General features: G+C 37.0%; 1 long non-coding RNA gene across 1 annotated transcript; it reads right to left on the bottom strand.

Annotated features, from left to right (window-relative positions):
* Positions 1 to 378: 378 nt before the first annotated feature.
* LOC107207197 lies at positions 379 to 10,710 on the bottom strand. The gene is made up of 3 exons (XR_001522653.3): positions 5,483 to 10,710; positions 4,889 to 5,050; positions 379 to 1,666 (listed from the first exon to the last, which is right to left on the bottom strand). It is a non-coding gene; the product is annotated as an uncharacterized LOC107207197 (long non-coding RNA).
* Between the last annotated feature and the right edge of the window lie 581 nt (positions 10,711 to 11,291).

Genomic DNA, 11,291 nt, shown 5'->3' with positions numbered 1-11,291 from the left:
TGATTTTTTTTTAACAGAATCAGAGAGAATAATATAAGACAATTTGAAATGAAATATTATATGAAATGAGATACATGTGCCTTGATGAACAGAATATTTTCTTTTCTATTGTTTTATTGAAATAAGGAGAAATTAATATCAGTAGAATAAAAATGATCTTTAGGATCACACAGCTAACTCAAACACCTCAGTTGGGATTGCTGGTCTGTAGAGGTACAGAGTTTCCTACTTTACTGCATGAAACGAGTATGTATAATAGGCTGCAGACTTAGTAAAATCAATGTGTTTAAATTTTGGGAATGAAAGTAGGTGCTAGAATCTACTGAAATCAATCACAGAAAGGATTTTGCTCATTGCAAAGAATGGGATGACAAAAATATCTCTGTAGGCTTTAAATTAGTCATTATATTTTTTTTTTAATTGTATAGCTATTTTACAGTGTCTTAGACTTTGCTTACTATAAAAAACACATTAAAAATAGAAGTTAGCATTACATTTAAATATTGGAAAGGGAAAAAAGAATGTGAATGTGAATATGAATATGAAGAGGCTGCCTAAGTCTAGAAGCATTAGAGAGAAGTAGCACCATCACTTTCCTGTAAGCAAATGTATATATTTATCAGTTTATATATATATATACATACACACACACACATATATGTATACATACATATATATGTATATACACTACATTGAGAGATAAATAAATGTGGATTTTTCAGAGTTCAAGAAATATCTTACAGTAGAAAAGTTATTGTTTGTAGCCTGCAACAATCTATGCAACACATGAACAAGTAGGTAAGCATGATCCTTGCTCAAAGAGCTTGTGGTCTGAGAATGTTACAGACAGCTCTGTTCAGAAAGATATAATATAGGACATAGGCTGAAGGTCTAATATTAGAAGTATTAAAATAATACTGGAAAGTTTTATTGTTTAGGTTCATATTCTACAAAAACTAACATGGCATTCAAGGTAAAATATTGGCAAAGATATCTAGGTCTGAATGGCCTTGTGACTTCAGATAGCTTTGTGTTATATAAGAAAATGCTTTTTATTTTAGTTTTGTTTTCAAATTGTAAAATTCATGCCTGTGTATAGGAGCAGAAACATGGTCTATGGCCCACTTAAATTCCACTCAAGCTGTATTTGGAAAGCTTAAGTGGGGCTTATATAGTGAATATGACTTCTCCTGGCACTTTGATCTGTGATGGATTTCTCTTGTTGTAGCAGTGGTGACACAAGTCATGTGTTCTATAATGACACCAGATTTATGAAAACCTGTCATGGTCAAAAGCAGTCACATCCACATGGAAAAAAATAAAAATCTGGTGCTTCATCATCAGTGATATTTGAGGAATTACACATATTTCACAGTTTGGTTCAACGTCACCAGGTCTCTGACAGCAGATAGCTGTCATTTGTAGTATGACTGGGAGTTTCCAGCCATCCCCCTCCTCCTTCTCCTCCTCCTCCAAACTCTGCTTAATTGAGTATGTTGGCAACCAGACCTTGAAATATGCTTTGCTGTCATTTACTTCCTTTGGAAAGGCAAAACATCAATACAAGTTTCTATACCACTTTCTTCCGTGATTAGTGTCTTTGGTGGCAAACTGGTGCCTGCAGAAGGTATCCATGATAGAACCATGTGATAATATCTCAGAAATCCTGCCCAGGAGAGAGAGGGAATATTCATCAGGGAATGGGGGAATTTATAATGTAAATGAATATACCATAATCATTTATATAACTATAGTTAACAACTTATTTCTAGTTATAACACACTCTTTAAAATTGATATAAATGGATATGAAATATTTTCTATATATTATAGTATAGCACAGAAAAATGTAAATTTATATATTGTATATTTTATTAATACAATGTATAATTATGATATATAGTAATGTATATGTTTATATATCTTTATAGAAAATAATAAATTATAAAATATTTTATTTATTTTGTTTTTAAGCCTGACTGTAAGTTTTCTACTATTTCCAGCTGACTATCTAAATTTTAAATTGCTGTCATTCTCCCAGTAGATGTTAGATGGCATTTCTTTCTGTTTCTGGCTGGGTAAGAATAAACCATATGTGAAGAAGCCTCTCTGGTTTTGCATGTCAAAAATAGGAACTGGCTTTGGAGGAAGTGTCCTGTCTGTGAATGTAAACACTCAATGTCATACTTGGAGCACCATGTTAGTATAAAATTCAGTAAAAAAGCTGTATGTAGGATATGGCAGTGCTTTTGGAAAGGTGTTCTCAGAACTTTGTCTTCTATAATTTTATTCTGTTTCTTTTAGGAATTCATATCCACACATGTGCTAGTATTCTACAGTAGCCCATCCTCAATATCTGGAGTAGGTACATAGGTGAGAGTAGTTAAAATTGTTTACAGATTGCCTCTAAGCAAATAGAATTTCATGCATGACATAATTACAGTCAAATCAGAATAAGCCAAATATGTTTTTAAGACAGGTCTAGAAATCTTGTTACCTAATAGTTGATGTATACTGAGTTAACTGCATATCTGTACTTCACCTACGTGACTCAGGTCAGTCTAGTTTCTCAGCAGTTTTTGGAAAGAATCCAACCTACTTGGATCAAGATATACGTAGAAAACTATCCCTAGAGACAAAACAGGGAGTTACAAAGGCAGCTGATTCATCTGGCCCAGAGAGTGGCAGGTTATGGAAATGAATTCCTTTGAAGGAATTTTAAGGCAGGAAACTAAGTGCCTAAAGTTACTAAGAAGTAGTTATGGAAATCCAAGGATATATGTCGGTCATTATCACAAATGTCTATGTTAATTGCTCCTATGCCTGCGAGAGAACTGCCTAATGTTGATTTTGCATTTTTCCTGCAATGTATTGTATTCCTCATGTTCAGTAAAAACAAAATATACAAATAAGTGAAGTCTTTCATTACCAAAGGAATGACAGAACAGTATAATTTTCATACCAGGTGATACAGTGTTTTGTAGTAACCCAGTACATAATTTATTCATCACTGTACTTTTTCTATAAAATCTCCTATTTTTAGATGAATATATAAGAGTAGCTTGTGAGATACCTTTTACATAATATGATGGGCACCTTAGAAAGATCCACGTGCCTTCAGACATAGATAGGACCCAAACACTGCTGTTATGGTTTTCTGGGAGAAATCCCAGTTCCACTGAAAGCAATCCTCCCTTTGACTTCAGTAAGGTGTGACTTTCACCCCCAGTTTTCATGTTGGGCCTTGGGACATTGCTAACAGAAGGCACCAAATAATTACTTCTGGTCAATCAGGATTTTAATACAGATCTGGTGGTTTGAAGGATAAAGTAAATCAGTGTGGATCAAACCTGTTCTGAAGGGATCTTAAAGGTCAAGTAGATAGTTAAGTCATCCTGATTGCTTAACTCTTCTATCTGTGTAGAGACTTGCTGATTACAGTGCTGGATGTAGAGGGGTGAATGGCACTGGACTGAGCCCACCAGATCAATCCACACAGGTGACTCCCCCATACTCAGATATTAACATCTCATGCAGAATCTGAATTCTTTGGAAGAATCCTCATATGTCAGTCTTAAACTCAGTCTTTCATCCATTAGAAATTTTTTTGGAAAATCACATATCATATGAATTGCACTGATATATTAAATGCATTTACTGCATCAAGTATGGAAACCTCCCCTTGCAATTCATTCAGCTCCTTACTATGAAATTCTACTACCAATCCACATGGTAAGGCAAAATTCAGATCTTGTTCAAAAATTTTGTGTAGGAAATCAAAGTATAAAAATTAAAATTAAATGGAAAAATCCTCATTTCTGTGTTCTAACTTCTTTATGAAGGGTAAAGGAAGTAGGCTCCAACCTACACCTGCAGCCTCATGCAAGTGGGGCAGAAAGTCTCCAAAGTTAAAGAAGTGCAGGCATGTGATTGAGACTGAGCTATACAGGCGCAGAGAAGGAATGTGTAGGATTGTTTGTTCTCTATAAACATGAGAGCATTTGCCATACAGAATTTTCATCTGTCTCAGCAACAAAAAAATACACCCTAGGCCATAAAAAGATATTTTTCTTCTCTTAGGAGAACACATGTGAATAAAGAGAAGATAAGAGGAAATTACACATAAAGCTGAACAGCTTTCAGAGAAGCAACATAATTTTTCATACAATAGTCTTCATAAATTCAAATGTGAAAAGAAACTTAGGGAAGTATTATTTTGGATTATCCATCTTCACTTAGCAGAAAAGACAGGGACTATCACTATGAAAAAAAAAAAGGAGACAAAAAAGAGGCATTTGGAAAAAAACAAAACAAAAGCAATTAAATAAGAGTTTATTTTTTCGTTATATATATATATTCCCTATGTCTCTCTATGTCTCTAGAAGACCAAAGTGAGTCATAACCATAGGGCTTTTTTATGTCATACATCATACAAAAAAATGACACATATTGGCTACCTATCAAACTCCTTACTTTTCATCTCTTTTGTACTACAGGCAGAATGTAATACAGTATATACAAAGATGTATATAAAAGCTATTTGATATAGACACAAGCAAAGCTATATATTCAATTCAATTATATTTGTTCAAGCAAAGAGACAAAAAAAGAAATGTGCTAGTATAGCAATGTAACCAAAAATAATTAATGAGTAATATGTGCACAGATAAATAAAAATACTCTGAAATTTTTTGTAGTATGGGAGGATGAAATAATTACTCATGCCACCTTCTGCTATAGCAGAAAGCATCAAACAGATCTCTTCCACTTGGAGTTGGGTATTGTACTTTGACTTTTTCCCATCATCTATTTGTGCTGTCAGGTCAAATAATAAGATGAGAGCTTCTAATAGCTCTCTTTTTTTCTCTGGGAGCAGGTTTCTTCCTTACCTTATCCTATTAAAAGGTGCATGGGTAACAAATAAGCCACAGATATCAAAAATAAATGCAGTTTGTTGATTGAAAGCTCCATCTGGTTTATTTGGCACCAGCTCCATTTGATGATTGTGACACAATCTTCAGTAACATCGAAGTCATGTGTCTTTAAACTCCCTGAAAAAGAAAACATTATGTATGTATTTTATATATAGAGAGAGCCATATAATGCCTGTTATTTTTACGTATGAGCAAATTCATCACAATAATAAAACAGACTGCAGTAACTACAAAGTCAAAAAGGTATTGAATAAGGAGTTCACTGGACTTAGTTTGCAGGTATCAATGGACAATATTCTGAGGCCTTGCATCATGTTTTCAGAAGCATTATTTAATCTGCAGAAATGGATCATAATTGGTTAAAAAATCCAAACACCTCTCTTAGAGGGTCCTTTTAAGTGCAGCTACTTACTAAACTATGGAAGCCCAGCCATTAAGAAAATAATTGGGGGTAAATAATAAACTATACACATAGTTTAAATCACAGACAAGGTTAATTTCAAGTTTTATTTTCCTTACAGAAAATTTACACATGAAGAAGAAAGCCACCTTTTTCTTTTTCTGTTTTTCCAAGCTGCTGTCTTCATCGTGTAAAAAGGAGATTTCATTAAGAGGTAGGTCAGGTCCATTTACCTCCAAGTAAAAGAGAAAAGGAGCCTTTGGTTACCTTCTTTCACTGCTGTATACTTTTGGGAGGGGAGTGGAAGGGAGGGGAAGAAAGGGAAAGCATGTTAAGAGGCAATCCTTTATCCAGATATGGGTGAGAAGCTCTGCTTATCCTTCCAGTCCTCACGTAGCAGTGTTCCCTGCAGCCTCAGCTGGAGAAGCTGCTTTCTGCTCTGCATTGCCACAGTTCAAAGAGATGCAGCTCTCAGGTCTGTAAAGCACACTGAGGATGAAAATGGTCAGGAAAAAAGTTTCCAACACCAATATAGGTCATTATTTCAGTGACTCCTAGAGCCACTTCAAAACACTCTGGACTCCTGTGTATTTCTGCCCCACTGTATCCATCATGAATACCTGTAACCAAGAACTAAGCAGTGACATTATTAAGGCAAAAGGAAGAGAAGAATCCTGCGCTGCTGACTGCACTTTGGAGAAATGGGCTGGATATGGATTTTGTTATTCAATCAAATCACAACTATTACCTCAGTGAGCTTGGCAAGTGTTTCAAAACAGGGAGTCCAAGGTAAACTGCAGTGCTTGTCTCCACTTGCCCTTGCTCTCTGCCTTTGCTTTCTCCTGGAATCCTTGTGAGAAGAGGAATTTTGTCTGCATTAGACAGAGGCTGCACAAAATAGGGAGAACTTAGCCCTCACTGCGGGGAGTGTGACACACACTGCAGAATAAGCACGGCCAGTGCAGAAATTCAGCTTTCGTAGAATCCCTTGTAGTCTGAATCTGAATGTAAAGCTACTTCCCACAGGATAAAGCCAAAGAGAAGAGAAACAGCTGACAGAGGGATCGTACGCCTAGCTCAGTGCAGTTCCCACTGCAAGTCCTCGTACACAGACTACTCTCACACTCACCCTTTGACAGCAGCTTGGCATCTCATCTGAGGGCTTCATAATTAAAAAGACCCCGTGTTGAAATTTGAAAGCTTTGCAGACTTTGTTTCATTTTGTTAACAGGATGGTTATTAACAGGGATATGGAGCTCTTTTTTACAGATGGAAGTCTGGGAATGGCATGAAAATGTCTTTAAGTGGTTTTATGCAATCAAGTTTTCCAGATTGAAGGATTTTAGACTGGATTAATGTCCTGACAATTTTTCTAGATTCCCGTTTCCTATTCTAGGCTAAATTGTCAGAAGCAGAAGCTCATTAAATAATGCTGAGAAACCAAATGTACCAGTGCTAGATGTATTTTAGCCTCACCATGGGCTCCTCTGCAGTCTGGTTAGAGGAGTGGATGAAGGTTCAAACCAGCTCTCATCTCATTCATGCTAGTTGGCCCATCTCTAATCATAATGCAACAAACTACCGTGGCAGCTCCCACAACCAAGCTATCAACATGACCTTGTCATTTCAATTTTTCACACATATTCTTTGCTTTCCCCCCATGCCTGTGTAGCTTATCACACTAAAATCTCATCTTTCTCCAGCCTACTGCCAAGGGCTACTAATCTGAAATACAGCTTACTTTGAGAAATGTCAAGAAGGCTGAAAACAGTAACAGAGGAGAAGCTTGAGTTGGACATCCCCTCTCCCATGAAACTCTCTCACCTGCTCTTTGCTTTGCACTGTTCTGAAGTCCAGGGCAGCAGGGTTTGTCTTTGCCTTACCTGAGTGACCCACAGAGAATAACAGACCATTGCATGGGTTCTAAACATGACAGAAATAAATGTACCACAATAAAAAAAAAATCCATTTTTTCTGTCAGGAAAACCAACAGCAATACACAGGTTTATTTTTCTAAAATCCCCTAATCTTCATTTTCTCTTTCTTGTCCCTAATCTGTTCCCATTGTCTGAAAATACAAAAGCCTCAGAGATTTCCCATCTTCTTATCTTCACAATGACAGAAAAGCTCATCGAAGCAGGGACAGACATTTAATGCAAATAACTCAACAAATTATTTCCGATCACTCCATTTTAAGGTAATAAAAATATCACTTTGAATATGTGGAGTGCTTTCAAACAATTAGTGAATTAATGGAACCCATTACTTCCTCACAGGTTTTCTACATGCAGAAAATAAATAAGAAAATGAATTTATCTGAAAAATTATTTTGAATTACTTGCTCAGTTTCAGGTATATGTACTCCAAGTCAGTGGTTAGAGAAATTTATCAGGCTACAGCTCTGCCTGATCCAGTTTCTCAAAAAAAAACACCAGAAAAGTGATGACAAGTACAGTAAATATTTTTTCTAAATCTTACACTGTGATCCATTTAGAGAACTGAGGGTTTGGTTTATACCCAGAGGCTCTGGTTTTCTGACCAATCTAATTTCAAAGGAGTGCAGGTTTTTAGGGATGATAATTCTGCATACAGAGCATGTTTTTTACACAGAATAAACTTTAACAGTGACTTTCTACATTGCAGAAAGGGACTTCTGATTTACTTTTGTCCATTTTTTTGAAAGGCCAGAAATCTTCTCCTGCGGGTGTAAGAAAATAAAGCTTGCCAAAGTGTTAGATCAGACATGGGTTTTCATCTCTGTCCATTTTGTCTCACATGAAAGACTTCTGGAGCTAGCAAAGCATGCTTTTGTTGACCAGCAAAGATCAAAAAGGCAGCTTATTTTTGTCCTTCAGCCACTAGACTGATACTCTCAGTTCTGTTAACATTCTGCCCCCATTTGAACTGGACAGTTTGGAAGTATCAATAATGCAAGTTGCAGGGCTGCACTAACACTCATCCTATATTTGCCTCTCCTTCTATAAAATTAAATCAAGTTGAAATCAAAGGAGACACAATCTCAATCACATAGGCAGAAAATCTCCTGTAGCTTTGCAGCAATTCTCAGTGAAATATTTGAAATTATTTATGTTGGCAGCAGTGACTGATCCACATTGAGAGTGCAGAGTTAACAAAATGCTTCCACCCCGTGGAGACATAAACAAAGTGTTGGAAGCCACTCATCATGTCATCCACCTTCTCCCTGCTTCCTTGACAGGCACATCTCCTGAAACAGAATGTTGTTTTACAGGAACATCAGAAAGTGCAAAAGTAACTAATAAAACCGTGACAATCCCACTGTGACCACAAGGACTAGGACCAGTAAGCAGTGCACCCCTATTACCTACAAGTGAAGAAAAATATATGCAGCTATCAGAGCCCTTTCTTAACATTACAGATTGGGTCAAGAATATATTCTGCAGGAGAGCTCAGACTATTTTTCTGTTTCAGACTATTTCCATGATGAGTGTTCTTACAGGATTCAGATGACTCAGTGGATCAAGAACAGAAATGTCAGCTGTGACTGGCTGTGTCAGAAATTGTTGTTGTCTACTTCAGCTGGCTGCTCTATACTCAGAGTTCAACTACAGCTCTCCTAGTAGCTTTGTAATTGGCAGAATTATCCTCAATGCATCTGTTGTTGAGTGTGTAGGAATGTTTGCAGGCGAGATGTACATACACATAAAAGGATTGTGTTGAAAACACAGTAAAAAGCAGTAAGTATTTAGCCACAGCTGAGTTCTCTCTAATTTGCACTAAAACAGAGAAAAGTAACAGCATCTTGCCGTACTGAAATACATTCGATTACAGGATTTCTAAGCTCCTAAGTGGCCACATTGCACAACAGATGCCACACTGAATGGTAGCTGCTGCCCTACCTTGACATCCCAAGTAGCTGTCTGTAACGAGGGAAGACTTCCTCCACAGCAAACCTGGAGTGCTGTGCAAGATTCTGTCAATTGGGGGGTCAGTGTGGTTCTGGGGACCTATTTCACATGCAGACTCCCTAAAAGAGGAAAGATCACAGTCTCTGGGCCTCTGAGGACAGTCTGCAACTGGATCTGATTGTCAGAGTCAAAACAAAGAAGGAGAAAGAGGTTGCTTGTTCCACATTCCTCTCTCCTTCAAAGTCTGGCAAAAGTAAAAATTTCAGAAGCTTCCTTGGCCCAGTTGGGTAGGTCTAACTGCCAGTCACTGTGGAGAAAAGACACAAGGAAATTCCAAGATCCTTGAGCAAAACTTTTGCCTGATTTCAATCCAAAGAGTGAAACGTGAGCTTGAAATTTAACTGAATTTCCAGCATTTATATACTCTTTACCGAATTAGGTTTTGCTTTGTCCGGCACCATCCTCTACCCAGTCTTTTTTTTCCTGCAATAAGAATGGAGCTAAGAATGATGAGACATTTGGTGATATTTTTATGCCAATAATAAAAACGTGTCCCACTCCCACAGTTCTCAGGGATACTCACATGCATTTCATTACCTTCTCATCACCTGCAGTTAGTTTCAGATCTCCTTTGGCTAGATCATGTGTGGTCTTCCTTACCTGACATTTTTTCCAATATTCAATGGATAAAATGCCTCCATTTGTTTGCTTTCCTTTCTAAAGCAGTGGATAGTTCTCCTTAGAGAAGATTTTATAGACAATCAAAGGGAATAGCTCAGATGTAAGTTGAGTATTTGAAAGAATAATATAATTTAACAAAGGTACGCTGCTCAGTGACCTAAATCACCTGCTTTCATAGACAGTTGACATTATTTACATTCAGGTTTTTTTGTAGAGAGGCATTTGAATGGCCCTTCAGAATGGAAATGCTCAGTAGGAGCACTCTACCCACTGTCTTTGCATCTCCCCCTTACGGTGTGTCTGGTTACCCTGTGTTTTTCAGTCAGGTGTCTACAGCTCTGAAGGAAAAAGATGTCTTCTGTTTTTTGTCAGTGAAATCACTGCCTTTAAGACCATGTTCTGTACACACACAGAACTTGATTCCTCTCACTGATGAAATATATCTAGTGTACCCTAAACCTGTCAGTTTCTGTATGGGGAGCCAGCCCTTGACAAGGGTGAAGCCAACACTGAGTAATTTCAAGACATAAGCTTCCTTTTTGTTGTGATATCTGATGTGGCTGTAGACATAAAACATTCAGAGACTTAGTTGGTATTTTTTCAGTGAAAAATATTTAAAAATGAAGCTGTAGTTCAGACAGCTGAGCTGACAACAGCTTACAGAAAGTGAACAAGTAAACAGTTGCAGAAGTCTCCAGACACTGCAAGACAAGATGAGCAAATATTTTCTTCCTCTGAAATGTAACTTGTTTTACTAATTTTTATTTGACTGTATCCCAATGATATGAAATTATACAGGGGAAAAAATACACTAAGACTATGGAGGGGTATCAGGATTTAAAATTGCAATATCATTGTAACATCATAACTTTCAAAATTATTATGATTTTAATGGCCTTATTATTGAACCTTACGAATTTATTTTATTTGAATACTGTTAGATTATTTTGTCGTGCCTGTATACAGTTGTGAATATTATTCTATGTAATGGTATACTATGATACAAAATATATATGCTTCAATATATACATCATCTGAGCTCCATTATTTAGCAGTTCATCTCTTCTACAATTCTTTTGTCTCCAAGTGTTGACAATGTGGCTTCCCAAACAGTTAAATGTGAAGCATTTACTTAATAACAATTCTTCAAGGAATCAAACCAGAGGTAGGGTGATAAAAACCCCAGAGATGAAAGGGGTTGTTTTTTTTTGGCACTGAGTGCCAAAGCAGTGACCCTGTTGGGGCACCTCCACCTCAGAATGCCAACTTGAAATCTAACAAATAAAGTACTAGTCTTAGCCACCACCAGAAGCAAGTGCCCCCTAGCACTGGGCAGCTTCGGACTCTGGAGCTGATGGTGCTGGAGTATCCATAAGGATATGATGAAGAT

This window comes from Parus major, chromosome 7, assembly GCF_001522545.3.
Source record: "Parus major isolate Abel chromosome 7, Parus_major1.1, whole genome shotgun sequence".
In the NCBI taxonomy this organism is placed as follows: Eukaryota; Metazoa; Chordata; class Aves; order Passeriformes; family Paridae; genus Parus; species Parus major.
This window is presented reverse-complemented; position numbering and strand designations above follow the sequence as displayed.